Here is a 15,287-nt window from a genome sequence, read left to right on the forward strand (position 1 = left end):
ATTAGTGTTTTTTTTTTTCCATATTTATTTTATTTTCAAAAAGTAACACATGACAACAAAAACATAAATTATTTCCATTACAAATTATAATTACATAATAAAAAACAAACAAAAAAAAAATTTAACAGCTATGTTAAGACAAATAATATTTACTCACAGTCCAGGTTTGCCAAATCTTTGCTACCTTTTTTCTCCTAGTGCGAGACTGAGACAACATTAATTCATATTTACAATTCACATTCAGCTTTTCGGTCAGCTCTTCTAGGGTTGGAGGAAAGGTCTCCTTCCATTTTCTAGCCAACAGTATCCGAGCCGCTATCAATATATGTGATATCAACCCTCTAATTTGTTTAGGAAATATTTCCAATCCAATATGTAAAATCGCCATTGAGGGTGTAATTTGTGCCATTACCCCCGTAATCTCCATAATCAGCTTCAACACACCGCCCCAGAAGGATAAAAGCTTCGGGCACAAGTACCAGATATGTCTCTGGTTTCCTACTAATCCACATCCTCGCCAACACAAATGGGAGGATTGCGGATTAAATTTTGCAATTCTCTCTGGGCATAGATACCATCTCATTTGAGTTTTCTTTAATTGTTCCACGTGATTTATACAAGATGACACTCTCTTAACCTCCTTTATGCTATTTCCCCATAGTTCTAATTCTAATACCTCCCCTAACTCTAGTTGCCATTTTTTCATATAGGGCAGTTTAATCTCTTCCACTGGATTAACTAAAGCTCTATAAAACACCGATATTCCCTTTATAATTGGACCTAATGTTACTACAAGTTTACCCATCTTTCCCTCTCCCGTAGTACCAGAGTGTCTCGCTATTACAATTTTATTTAGAAAATTCCTAATTTGTAAATACTGATAAAAATATTTTCGTATTCCAGTATGTTTATTGGCCAATTGATCAAAAGGGATAACTCCATTAACCCCTTTCTGTCATTAGACGTACTATTCCGTCCATGTGGGGTGGGCCCTACTTCCCAAGGACGGAATAGTACGTCATACGCGATCGGCCGCGCTCACGGGGGGAGCGCGGCCGATCGCGGCCGGGTGTCAGCTGACTATCGCAGCTGACATCCGGCACTATGTGCCAGGAGCGGTCACGGACCGCCCCCGGCACATTAACCCCCGGCACACCGCGATCAAACATGATCGCGGTGTGCCGGCGGTATAGGGAAGCATCGCGCAGGGAGGGGGCTCCCTGCGGGCTTCCCTGAGACCCTCGGAGCAACGCGATGTGATCGCGTTGCTGCGAGGGTCTCCTACCTCCTTCCTGGCTGCAGGTCCCGGATCCAAGATGGCCGCGGCATCCGGGTCCTGCAGGGAGGGAGGTGGCTTACCGAGTGCCTGCTCAGAGCAGACACTTGGTAAGCCTGCAGCCCTGCACAGCAGATCGTCGATCTGGCAGAGTGCTGTGCACACTGCCAGATCAATGATCTGTGATGTCCCCCCCGGGACAAAGTAAAAAAGTGATAAAAAAAAATTTTCCACATGTGTAAAAAAAAAAAAAAAAAAATCCTAAATAAATAATAAAAATATATATATATTATTCCCATAAATACATTTCTTTATCTAAATAAAAAAAACAAAACAATAAAAGTACACATATTTAGTATCGCCGCGTCCGTAACGACCCAACCTATAAAACTGCCCCACTAGTTAACCCCTTCAGTAAACACTGTAAGAAAAAAAAAAAAAAACGAGGCAAAAAACAACGCTTTATTACCATACCGCCGAACAAAAAGTGGAATAACACGCGATCAAAAAGACTGATATAAATATCCATGGCACCGCTGAAAACGTCATCTTGTCCCGCAAAAAACAAGCCGCCATACAGCATCATCAGCAAAAAAATAAAAAAGTTATAGTCCTGAGAATAAAGCGATACCAAAATAATTATTTTTTCTATATTTTAGTTTTTATCGTATAAAAGCGCCAAAACATAAAAAAATGATATAAATGAGATATCGCTGTAATCATACTGACCCTACGAATAAAAATGCTTTATCAATTTTACCAAACGCGGAACGGTATAAACGCCTCTCCCAAAAGAAATTCATGAATAGCTGGTTTTTGATCACTCTGCCTCACAAAAATCGGAATAAAAAGCGATCAAAAACGGTCACGTGTCCGAAAATGTTACCAATAAAAACGTCAACTCGTCCCGCAAAAAACAAGACCTCACATGACTCTGTGGAGCAAAATGTGGAAAAATTATAGGTCTCAAAATGTGGAGACGCAAAAACTTTTTTGCTATAAAAAGCGTCGCTGGTTTCACACTTGCGTTTTTGTCTGCAGCGTTTTTTGCACAAAAAAACCGCATGCGTTTTTTCCCTATATTTAACATTGAAAACGCATGCGGTTTTTTTGTACGCGTTTCGTCGCGTTTTCAAACGCATGTGGTTTTTTTCTGCATGCGTTCATTTTCAGAAATACAACCTGCAGTATTTTCTTGCGTTTTTAAGCACATGCGTTTGTTTGCGTTAAAAACGCATGCATTTTTATCGAAAAAAAAACAGAAAACACACTGAAAAGCCACCCACCACCATCAAGGTGATAAAGGGATCCAAACCCTAACCCTAACTCTACCCCTAACCTCACCCCTAACCGTTTAATGAACATTTTCTGACAGTCATAGTGCCACGTATTTCAGTGCCACGTATTTCAGTGCCACGTATTTCAGTGCCACGTATTTCAGTGCCACGTATTTCAGTGCCACGTATTTCAGTGCCACATATTTTAGTACCACGTATTTCAGTGCCACGTATTTCAGTGCCACGTATTTCAGTGCCACGTATTTCAGTGCCACGTATTTCAGTGCCACGTATTTCAGTGCCACGTATTTCAGTGCCACGTATCACGTATTTCAGTGCCACGTGTTTCAGTGCCATGTATTTAAGTGCCACGTATCACATATTTCAGTGCCACGTATTTCAGTGCCACGTATTTCAGTGCCACGTATTTCAGTGCCACGTATCACGTATTTCAGTGCCACGTGTTTCAGTGCCATGTATTTAAGTGCCACGTGTCACATATTTCAGTGCCACGTATTTCAGTGCCACGTATTTCAGTGCCACGTATTTCAGTGCCACGTATCACGTATTTCAGTGCCACGTGTTTCAGTGCCACGTATTTCAGTGCCACGTATCACGTATTTCAGTGCCACGTGTTTCAGTGCCATGTATTTAAGTGCCACGTGTCACATATTTCAGTGCCACGTATTTCAGTGCCACGTATTTCAGTGCCACGTATTTCAGTGCCACGTATCACGTATTTCAGTGCCACGTGTTTCAGTGCCACGTATTTAAGTGCCACGTATCACGTATTTCAGTGCCACGTATTTCAGTGCCACGTATTTCAGTGCCACGTATTTCAGTGCCACGTATTTCAGTGCCACGTATTTCAGTGCCACGTATTTCAGTGCCACGTATTTCAGTGCCACGTATTTCAGTGCCACGTATTTCAGTGCCACGTATTTCAGTGCCACGTATTTCAGTCACGTTTAGGGTTAGGATTAGGGCTAGGGTTGGAGGTAAAGTTAGGGTTGGGGCTAAAGTTAGGGTTGGGGCTAAAGTTAGGGTTAGGATTACATTTACGTTTGGATTAGGGTTGGGATTAGAATTATGGGTGTGTCAGGGCTAGGGGTGTGGTTAGGGTTACCGTTGGGATTAGGGTTAGGGGTCTGTTTGGATTAGGGTTTCAGGTAGAATTGGGGAGTTTCCACTGTCCAGGCACATCAGGGGCTCTCCAAGCGCGACATGGCGTCCAATCTCAATTCCAGCCAATTCTGCGTTGAAAAAGTAAAACAGTGCTCCTTCCCTTCCGAGCTCTCCCGTGCGCCCAAAAAGGGGTTTACCCCAACATATGTGTTATCAGCGTACTCGGGACAAATTGAACAACAACTTCTGGGGTCCAAGTTCTCTTGTTATCCTTAGGAAAATAAAAATTTGGGGGGCTAAAAATCATTTTTGTGGGAAAAAAAAGATGTTTTATTTTCACGGCTCTGCGTTATAAACTGTAGTGAAACACTTGGGGGTTCAAAGTTCTCACAACACATCTAGATAAGTTCCTTGGGAGGTCTAGTTTCCAATATGGGGTCACTTGTGGGGGGTTTGTACTGTTTGGGTACATCAGGGGCTCTGCAAATGCAACGTGATTGGCTGCTGACCAATCCATTTAAGTCTGCATTCCAAATGGCGCTCCTTCCCTTCCGAGCTCTGTCATGCGCCCAAACAGTGGTTCCCCCCCACATATGGGGTATCAGCGTACTCAGGACAAATTGGAAAACAAATTTTGGGGTCCAATTTATTCTGTTACCCTTGTAAAAATACAAAGCTGGGTGCTAAAAAATCATTTTTGAGAAAAAAAATAAAAATTATTTTCACGGCTCTGCGTTATAATCTGTAGTGAAACACTTGGGGGTTCAAAGCTCTCAAAACACATCTAGATAAGTTCCTTAGGGGGTCTACTTTCCAAAATGGTGTCACTTGTAGGGAGTTTCAATGTTTAGGCACATCAGGGGCTCTCCAAACGCAACATGGCGTCCCATCTCAATTCCAGTCAATTTTGCATTGAAAAGTCAAATGGCGCTCCTTCCCTTCCAAGCTCTGCCATGCGCCCAAACAATGGTTTACACCCACATATGGGGTATCATCGTACTCAGGACAAATTGCACAACATTTTTTGGGGTCCAATTTCTTCTCTTACCCTTGGGAAAATAAAAAATTGGGGGCAAAAAGATCATTTTTGTGAAAAAATATGATTTTTTATTTTTACGGCTCTGCATTATAAACTTCTGTGAAGCACTTGGTGGGTCAAAGTGCTCACCACACATCTAGATAAGTTCCTTAGGGGGTCTACTTTCCAAAATGGTGTCACTTGTAGGGAGTTTCAATGTTTAGGCACATCAGGGGCTCTCCAAACGCAACATGGCGTCCCATCTCAATTCCACTCAAATTTTGCATTGAAAAGTCAAATGGCGCTCCTTCCCTTCCAAGCTCTGCCATGCGCCCAAACAATGGTTTACACCCACATATGGGGTATCATCGTACTCAGGACAAATTGCACAACATTTTTTGGGGTCCAATTTCTTCTCTTACCCTTGGGGGCGAAAAGATCATTTTTGTGAAAAAATATGATTTTTTATTTTTACGGCTCTGCATTATAAACTTCTGTGAAGCACTTGGTGGGTCAAAGTGCTCACCACACATCTAGATAAGTTCCTTAGGGGGTCTACTTTCCAAAATGGTGTCACTTGTAGGGGGTTTCAGTGTTTAGGCACATCAGGGGCTCTCCAAACGCAACATGGCGTCCCATCTCAATTCCAGTCAATTTTGCATTGAAAAGTCAAATGGCGCTCCTTTCCTTCCGAGCTCTGCCATACGCCCAAACAGTGGTTTTCCCTCACATATGGGGTATCAGCGTACTCAGGACAAATTGTACAACAACTTTGGGGGTCCATTTTCTCCTGTTACCCTTGGTAAAATAAAACAAATTGGAGCTGAAATAAATTGTGTGTGAAAAAAAGTTAAATGTTCATTTTTATTTAAACATTCCAAAAATTCCTGTGAAACACCTGAAGGGTTAATAAACTTCTTGAATGTGGTTTTGAGCACCTTGAGGGGTGCAGTTTTTAGAATGGTGTCACACTTGGGTATTTTCTATCATATAGACCCCTCAAAATGACTTCAAATGAGATGTGGTCCCTAAAAAAAAATGGTGTTGTAAAAATGAGAAATTGCTGGTCAACTTTTAACCCTTATAACTCCGTCACAAAAAAAAATTTTGGTTCCAAAATTGTACTGATGTAAAGTAGACATGTGGGAAATGTTACTTATTAAGTATTTTGCGTGACATATGTCTGTGATTTAAGGGCATAAAAATTCAAATTTGGAAAATTGCAAAATTTTCAAAATTTTCGCCAAATTTCCACTTTTTTCACAAATAAACGCAAGTTATATCGAATAAATTTTACCACTAACATGAAGTACAATATGTCACGAGAAAACAATGTCAGAATCGCCAAGATCCGTCAAAGCGTTCCAGAGTTATAGCCTCATAAAGGGACAGTGGTCAGAATTGTAAAAATTGGCCCGGTCATTAACGTGCAAACCACCCTTGGGGGTGAAGGGGTTAATTTCCATTATGTCTGCTAAGATTTGTATACCTGCCCCTCGCCATTGTTGGAGGTTTAAATAAGGAATATGGGGCTCAATGGCATATATTGATAATGTTTCACATGGTATCCCTAGCAGCGAGGGCAATAACATTCTCCATAACCTAATTGCCGCCTGCATTGTTGGCAATAAGGGGGAGGTGGGTCCAGTTTGAATTAACTCTGTCTCTAGCGCCAGACGCGTGGAACCCCGTCTAGAATAAAATTTTTCTATCTGCATCCATCTGTGGTTTCCAGTCATCGGCCACCATTCTTTTAAACCCACTAATATTGAGGCTCTATGATATGCCATTAGATCCGGAACTCCCATCCCCCCTGCTTCCATAGGTAGATATAGTAACGCCCTTGCTACACGTGGTTTCTTATATGCCCATATGTATTTACTAACTAATGGTTGTAGATCATAAATATATTTTTTTGGTATATTTAGGGGGAGGGTTCTGAAATACTACAAGATCTTTGGTAAGGCTATCATTTTGAAAGCATTGATACGGGCTATCCACGAAGTGGTGATTTTATGCATATCTTCTAGTAAAATTTTAATTTGTGTATGTAGATTTGTAAAATTTACTTTTATTATCTGATCTGTAGTTGTCAACATTATCCCTAAGTACGGAATTCCATCTTTTAACCACTGAAATGAAAATAATTTCTTCATATCTTGTATGGACTCTATTGATATTGGCAATGGAAGAATTGATGATTTATTCAGATTTAATTTATAGAACGATATCTCACTGAATTCCTTCAGCTCCTCTAAGACTGTCGATAAGGACTGTTTGATGTTCACACAAGAGATAATAATATCATCCGCATAAAGACTTATTTTATGAGCTTCCTTTCCTACCATTACCCCTGAAATTAAAGGCGAAATCCTAATCCTTTCCGCCAGTGGTTCCATACATAGGACAAAGATTATTGGGGACAGGGGGCAGCCCTGTCGCGTCCCGTTTGTTATAGAAAAAGGTTCCGATAGAGCACCCGCCGTCCACACCCTCGCCGAAGGGGCCGCATATATAGCTAAAATAGCTGCGAGAATTGATCCTCCCAACCCAAATTTTTCCAGAACTGCCCGGACATAACCCCAGTGCACCCTGTCAAAGGCCTTCTCTGCGTCCAATGACAGGAATACACTGGGGAGGCCAGACAGCTCCGCAATCCGAACTAGATCTAACATTCGGCGTATTCCATCTTTCGCCTCTCTACCCCTCACAAACCTTACCTGGTCTGGTGAGACCAGATCTGGAATGATCTGATTTAAACGTGAGGCTAACATTTTAGTAAAAAAATTTATATCGTTGTTCAAGAGAGCTATAGGTCTAAAATTTTCTGGGACTGTGGGTGTTTTGCCGGGTTTCGGTAAAGTAATAATGGTAGCCTCCAAATTAACTTTCTCGATTGACCCCTCATCCCTCCACCTCGAAAATATCCTCAACATAAAAGGAACCAACTCCTCCTGAAAAATTTGGTAATAATAATTAGGAAAACCATCCGGCCCAGGAGCGCTAGCCCTCTTAGATTGTTTTATGATCGAAATAATTTCTTCTTTTGTGAAGGGAGCATTCAAATAGCTTAATTGCTCATCTGAAATCTTAGGGAGATTCACGGATCCAAGATAATTTTTTATTCCCTGCATCGAGGGTTGTGGGATCCAGATTAGTGTTATGCAGGCCTGCAATGCTGCTTACGTGCAGGCTATGCAGCAGAGTCGGTATTTTCAGCAGACAGTGGGGGCATTTCCACCAGTGCCCACACTGTCACGCTTTACCTCTATGCCGACATCTGCTGCATACCACTGCATGGCCACCTCCATTCCAAACACTGCCGGACCTTATTATAGCACCACCACCATGCCCAGTGCAGTGGGACAGCCCACCGCCACCACAATGACAACTGCTCCTGCTTGGACCTCCTCCACTGCCACCACCATGCTGCAGCCGCAAGACCCTGGCCTGTCATTACCCGCCACCACTAGAATGTCGCTGCCGGACCCAGGCCTGTTACCCGCCACCACCACAAGAATGTCGCTGCCGAACCCAGGCCTGTTACCCGCCACCACCACAGAAATGCCACTGACGGACCCTGCCCTGGCGTTCCCCGCCACCACAAGAATGCAACAAGAACGGCAGATGGACAATGACAGGTCGGCCACCACGGCAAGGCCAATACAAAGTAGCCCAACGAGGCTCCCCGGATGGCAGCGCCAATCCAAAAAAGGGAAAGGCAATAAAAAAAAAAAAACAAAGACAATAGCTATCCCTCCCCCCTCACCTCCCAATGTGTCTGTAATGTCTGGCTTGTCTCAACCTTCTAGTTTGTCTCTGCCCTCTCATGTGTCTAGCCCAATTCCCAAATTTCCCGACCCCAGTAGTTTTATTGCACCTTCTCCAGCCACCCCTGCGTCGTCGATAGTTAGCCAGCCCTCACTGCTCCACACCCCCCAATTTCGGCAATCAACCCCAAGCAGGCGCAGTTAAATTTTTTTTTTTGGTTTTATTTTGTTAAAATAAATATTCATGTTTTTTTCCCCCAATAAGGTTTGGATAATTGTGTATTTCGCCGCCGGCAACACACACCATGCGCCAAATCCAACAATGCGCCGAACATATTTTTTTGTGCCACCTCCTAGCTCCAGTAGTTAGTACAACACAGAAGGTTTGTATGTGTTTGGTATAGAGAAAAGAGGTTGCCCCCCCTCCCCCCCCCAAAAAAATAAATAAATTGTATTTTCACTTTGTGACTTTTTGGTCGCAGACTGAAGACAAAATGGTGGCAATACACAGCCGAATACACAGCAGTAACTATACTCAACTGGTCGTGTCTTCACAAAATCGTTAGTTATGACACCAGTCCTGCAGACTAGATAAATGCCTTGTATTACCTCCATTTTATCTTCTTTGTACATTAAATCTATTAAACACAAAGTGAAGGTACGATGCAGGTGATACAAGGCATATCTATACCCAACAGGACTTGTGTCTGAAAAAATAAATTCATGAGCTATTTATTGATGCATCATGAATTCATTATTTCTGACACCTGACTTGATGACTATTGATCTGTTGTGTATGCTCCCGTCACACTGACATTATTGGCTCAGTATTTAACATCACTATTGGTAAGCCAAAACCTGGAGTGGTTCAATGTGAGGAAAAGTCAAATAAAAATATAAACACCACCTCTGCATTTAACAACCACTCCTGGTTTTGGCTTATATACTGATGTTAAGTAAGGAACAAATAGTGAGAATTTGATGGCACCAAACAGCCATCGTCTACACAGTCTGCCTCAAATACCTACTGGTGAACCGAGTCAGAACGCAATGACGTCAACAGCCAAGCCCAAAAACCATTAGTGGTGTGTAAGCAAATACATGGGAGACATCGTGGAGATACTAAAACAGAATTATTTTATTAAAACAAACATTATCAACATTTTGAAAATAACTGTTACACACCCAAAGACAACCGAACATTTCACACCATATTGTCCTGCCATTCCACTCGTCCAAGGTCTGAATCAAATAAGGCAGCAAATTGGTCCCGCATGTGGCCTACTTCAACAGTTGACCGCAGCGGGTGATGACGGTAATCAGGCAAAGGGTTTGCAACAGGTTCATCAAGTTCAGTGGTGGGTCGCTCCTTAGCCAGAATGAAATTGTGGAGAACCACACAGGCTTTTACCACCTCATCCACTGTCTCCATTTTTAGATTTATGGCTGTTGCTAGAATGCGCCATTTGGACACCATAATCCCAAAGGCACACTCTACTGTTCTGCGGGCCCTGGTTAGTCTGTAGTTATAGTCCCGACTTGAATAGGGCTTCAGGAGATTTTCACTCATCTGAAAGGCCTCATCCCCAACCAATACAAATGGCATCGGTGGGCCTTGAGTGTTGGGGAGAGGTCGTGGCTGTGGAAAATTAAAATTTTCCCATAAACACGTCGGCCCATATCTGAGTTTTTAAAAGTCTGTGAAACGTTGCCACGGCCAAAAGCACCAATGTCCACGGCAATGAAGCGACAGTCTGCATCGGCTATTGCCATGAGAACTACTGAAAAATATTTTTTGTAGTTGAAGAACTGTGATCCCGTTCTGGCTGGTTTGATAATCTGGATGTGCTTCCAATCCACCGCACCCAAACAGTTGGGGAAATTACACACAGTCCAAAATTTATCAGCAATTTCCATCCACATGTCCTTGGTGGGTATGGGTATAAATTCTTAACGGAGAACGTTCCACAAAGCCCGGCAGGTGTCAAAAACTATTCCGGACAGGGTGGAAATTCCGAGGCGGTACTGGAAATGGAGGGATGACAAGCTCTCTCCAGTTGCAAGAAATCTGTAATAAAGAAAAAATAATTTACAAAAATGCAAAGAATACATGTCAGACCAGCAATAATTATGACTAGCATTTGTTTAGAATTATTACGTACCTTAAGGTAACCAGGAGACGTTCCTCAGGTGGAATCGCTCTACAGAGCTGTGGGTCCTGTCTCCGGATGGCTCCTTGAACACGAGCAAGCAAATCCTGGAAAGAGTCTTGTGACATCCTGGTATATTCCGGGAATTTTTCCGGGTTCTCATTGAGCTCGACATACAGGGGGTGATATGCACCACGGCTCTCCCGCAGTTCTATAATTGGGTGTTGCCAAAAACGCCTACGCCGTGTCCTTCTCTGTCTTTCACGGATTCGGTGTTGCTCCCAAGCAAACGCACACGCAAGAAAAATCTTGATGCTTAGATCCAGGTTGAAATAAAAGCTATCCATGTGAAGATCCATCATGTCACAGGATACAGGAGCAAAATCTGAAGATTTCAGCAGTCCTAGGGTCTATATATAGATATCCCATAATACAAGCCCTCTGTACTCCCATTGGCTGTTTCTGGTAATCTAGATTTTTCTCCTGTAAATTTTTTCAACATGCGCACAAAAAACGCAAACGCATGAAAAACGCATAAAAAAGCATGTAAACGCAGCGTTTTACAGCCGCATGCGTTAACCGCATGCGCTTAAAAACCGCTGCGTTTACACGCGTTTTCCTGCGTTTTTCTGGACCTTGCGTTTGCGGATTAAACGCTGCAGATTAAAACGCAAACGTGAAAGTAGCCTTACCAGCATCACAGCGCCATTATGGCCATGCCTTTAGGGCTAAATCCTGCTGACAGGTTCTCTTTAAGAGCCATTGGGCAGTACGCCGCAGTGGCTACCACACAATGAATGGAGTTGCACTTTTCATGTCCATGCAAATTTTTGACATCAGGCTGCTGCAGGAGTAAATAACAGATGATCGGTAGACACACACCGTGGATAGGTGATCAATGTGGTGACCGGACAACACCCTTAATATGCACACTTTCAGATGTAACAAAGTTGCAAATTTATGGTAAAAAGGTAATGTTGTTCTTCCACATCTTATATAAATACATATAGATATTTGTACTTTACGCCACTATGCGATATAACGCACAAAAATGTGATTAGAGACTTTACTGTTATGCATTACCGACATGTCAGAGCTACTGTGGAAAACAGATCTTTGTAGCCTTTGTAGACTACTTCACTAGTGAACTTGGATTAGCAGCTTAGAAACTTGAGCCACGTCAGTGTTGTTCAGGTTCTCCTCTAATGCTCTGCTAAACTCACAATCAGGCTTACCGGTAGGTTCATACTCCGGGGAAATCTATAAGCATATATGGTATGTGCCAGACATCACTCATAGGGTCACATGCAGGAGAAATACATAATGACCTGGCTTTATCTCAGGCAGTCCCAAAGATAATGAATGGCGCGGAGCTACCTGAGATCTGTATAAATCCCAGAACTCAGTTATCCCCTATCCTGTGGGCTTGATACATACCGTACCTTTTATGAGTCGCTAGAACTTAAGAGGAGAGCCAGTAAGGACACTAAGTAACAGGGTGCTTAGTGCAAAAACAGACAAGGAAGAAGTGCCAAAGCCCTTTAGCCACAGAGGCTTAAAGGAACTTTCCACTTCAAACCTTTGGCTTCCTATGTGCATGTCAGTACAGGACCAAAGAGCTCAGAATCAGGTCAGCAATGTCCACAGTAGCAGAGGAAAGGCCGGGCTGGAGTGGCAGGGGTTACATGGATTTTCGATTATTCTATCTTCAGGAACACAGTGCTCTCCTGCCTTCCTGCTCCAGTGGAGAAGGTGCCCTCCTGAAGATTGACAGATCCCCACGTTTTTATTTTCCCAAGGGTAACAGGACAAATTGGACCCCAAAAGTTGTTGTCCAACTTGTCCTGAGAACGCTGATACCCCATATGTTGGGGGGAACCACTGTTTGGGCGCACAGGAGAACTCGGAAGGGAAGGAGCACTGTTTTAGGTTTTCAAAGCAGAATTGGCTGGAATTGAGATCAGACGCCATGTCGCGTTTGGAGAGCCCCTGATGTGCCTAAACAGTGAAAACTCCCCAATTCTAACTGAAACCCTAACCCCAACCCTAACCCCACTATCACACTAGCGTTTTTTTGCATACGTCGCAATGCGTCGTTTTGGCGAAAAAACGCATCCTGCAAAGTCATCTGCAGGATGCGTTTTTTCCCCATAGACTAACATTAGCGACGTATTGACACACGTCGCAAGCGTCGTGCGACGGTTGCGTCGTGTTGTGGCGGACCGCCGGCAGCAAAAAACGTTACATGTAACTTTTTTTGTGCCGACGGTCCACCATTTCCGACCGCGCATGCGCGGCTGGAACTCCACCCCCACCTCCCCGCACCTCACAATGGGGCAGCGGATGCGTGGAAAAACAGCATCCGCTGCCCCCGTTGTGCGGCGCTTGCACAGTATGCGTCGGTATGTCGGGCCGACGCAGCGCGACGGCCCCGTACCTACGCTAGTGTGAAAGTAGCCTAACGGGAAAATGGAAATAAATATATTTTTTTAAATTTTATTATTTTTCCCTAACTTAGGCTTGGTTCCCATTGCGTTAATGGGAGAGCGCTAACGGACAGCGTTGCACGGGGAAATTAACGCCGTGCACCGCATCCGTTAGCGCTCCCATTGCCGGCAATGTTAAAGCGCATTGCTAGCGCGTGTCATTTTCGGCACGCGCTAGCGATGTGCCGGTCTTTTGTAGCGCGCCTCGGACGCTGCTTGCAGCGTTCGCGGCGCGCCAGAGGTCCGTTCCCCGCTCTCGCAGATCCCCGAGACGTTAACGCGACCCCTAAACGCGGCCCCGAAAAAGACATTGCGTTAGCGCAATCCGCTAGCGCTAAACGGATTGCACTAACGCAATCTGAACCTAGCCTAAGGGGGTGATGAAGGGGGATTTGATTTACTTTTATAGCGTTTTTTGGGCGGATTTTTATGGTTGGCAGCCATCACACACTAAAAGACGCTTTTTATTGCAAAAAATAGTTTTTGCATCACCACATTTTGAGAGCTATAATTTTTCCATATTTTGGTCCACAGTGTCATGTGAGATCTTGTTTTTTGCGGGACGAGTTGACGTTTTTGCTGGTACCATTTTCGGGTACATGACATTTTTTGATCGCTTTTTATTCCGATTTTTGGGAGGCGGAATGAACAAAAACCAGCAATTCCTGAAATTCTTTTAGGGGAGGCGTTTATACCGTTCCGCGTTTGGTAAAAAGGATAAAGCAGTTTTATTCTTCGGGTCAGTACGATTACAGCGATACCTCATTTATGTAATTTTTTTATGTTTTGGCGCTTTTACACAATAAAAACTATTTTATATAAAAAAAATAATTGTTTTTGCATCGCTTTATTCTGAGGACTATAACTTTTTTATTTTTCTGCTGATGATGCTGTATGGCGGCTTTTTTTTTGCGGGACAAGATGACGTTTTCAACGGTACCATGGTTATTTATATCCGTCTTTTTGATCGCGTGTTATTCCACTTTTTGTTTGGCGGTATGAGAATAAAGCGTTGTTTTTTGCCTCGGTTTTTTTTTTTTTTTTTACGGTGTTCACTGAAGGGGTTAACTAGTGATATAGTTTTATAGGTGGGGTCGTTACGGACGCTGCGATAATAAATATGTGTACTTTTATTGTGTGATTTTTTTTTTTAATTTAGATAAAGAAATGTATTTATGGGAATATTTTTTTTTTTTTCTTTATTTAGGAATTTATTTATTTTTTTTTTTTTACACATGTGGAAAATTTTTTTTTTTACTTTTTTACTTTGTCCCAGGGGGGGACATCACAGATCGGTGATCTGACAGTGTGCACAGCACTCTGTCAGATCACCGATGTGACAGGCACATTGCAGAGGCTTGCCGGCGCCTGCTATGAGGAATTCTCAGCAGACGCCGGCAAGCAGGGTCATCTCATGACCCGGAAGGAGTCCCGCGGCCATCTTGGATCCGGGGACTCCTTCCAGGTCACTGGAGCAGCGCGATCTCATCGCATTGCTCCGGTGGGAGAGCGCAGGGAGCCCCCGTCCCTGCGCGATCCCCCTCTATGCCGCTGTCACTATTGACAGCGGCATCAGAGGGGTTAAATGCCCGCGATCGGCGATAGCGCCGATCGTGGGCATTGCTGCGGGGTGTCAGCTGTCATATACAGCTGACACCCACACCCGATCACCGTGGCGCTCAGCGTGAGACCGCGGTGATCGATGCGCCGTACTAGTACTGCGGCTGGCACTAATGCAGTGCCGGCAGCGCCGTACTAGTACGGCGCATGGCACGAAGGGGTTAAGGTACTGTCACACTCAGCGACGCTGCAGCAATATAGACAACGAGCCGATCGCTGCAGCGTCGCTGTTTAGGTCGCTGTAGAGACGTCAAACACAGCAGCTCCAGAACGATGCAGGAGCGATCCTGTGACGTAACGGTGACTCACTTCTCGTTCTCACAGGTTGATAGCTCCATGTAAAACATTGCTGGCGTCGTTGCTTTTGCTGTCAAACATGACGATACACGCCGACCTGACGACCAAATAAAGTTCTGGCCTTCTAGCTCCGACCAGCGATATCACAGCAGGATCCTGATCGCTGCTGCGTGTCAAACACAACGATATCGCTATCCAGGACGCTGCAACGTCACGGATTGTTGTCGTTCTCGTTGTAAAGTTGCTCAGTGTGACGGTACCTTAAGGA

The 15,287-nt window shown here is 43.8% G+C and overlaps 1 protein-coding gene across 2 annotated transcripts in view; it reads right to left on the reverse strand.

Annotated features, from left to right (window-relative positions):
- The window catches only part of KATNA1 (katanin catalytic subunit A1), a 144,330-nt gene that overhangs the window by 127,972 nt on the left and 1,071 nt on the right, over nucleotides 1–15,287 (reverse strand). The gene's annotated exons all lie outside the window — the stretch shown is intronic.

Source organism: Ranitomeya variabilis, chromosome 2, assembly GCF_051348905.1.
Source record: "Ranitomeya variabilis isolate aRanVar5 chromosome 2, aRanVar5.hap1, whole genome shotgun sequence".
Taxonomy (NCBI): Eukaryota; Metazoa; Chordata; class Amphibia; order Anura; family Dendrobatidae; genus Ranitomeya; species Ranitomeya variabilis.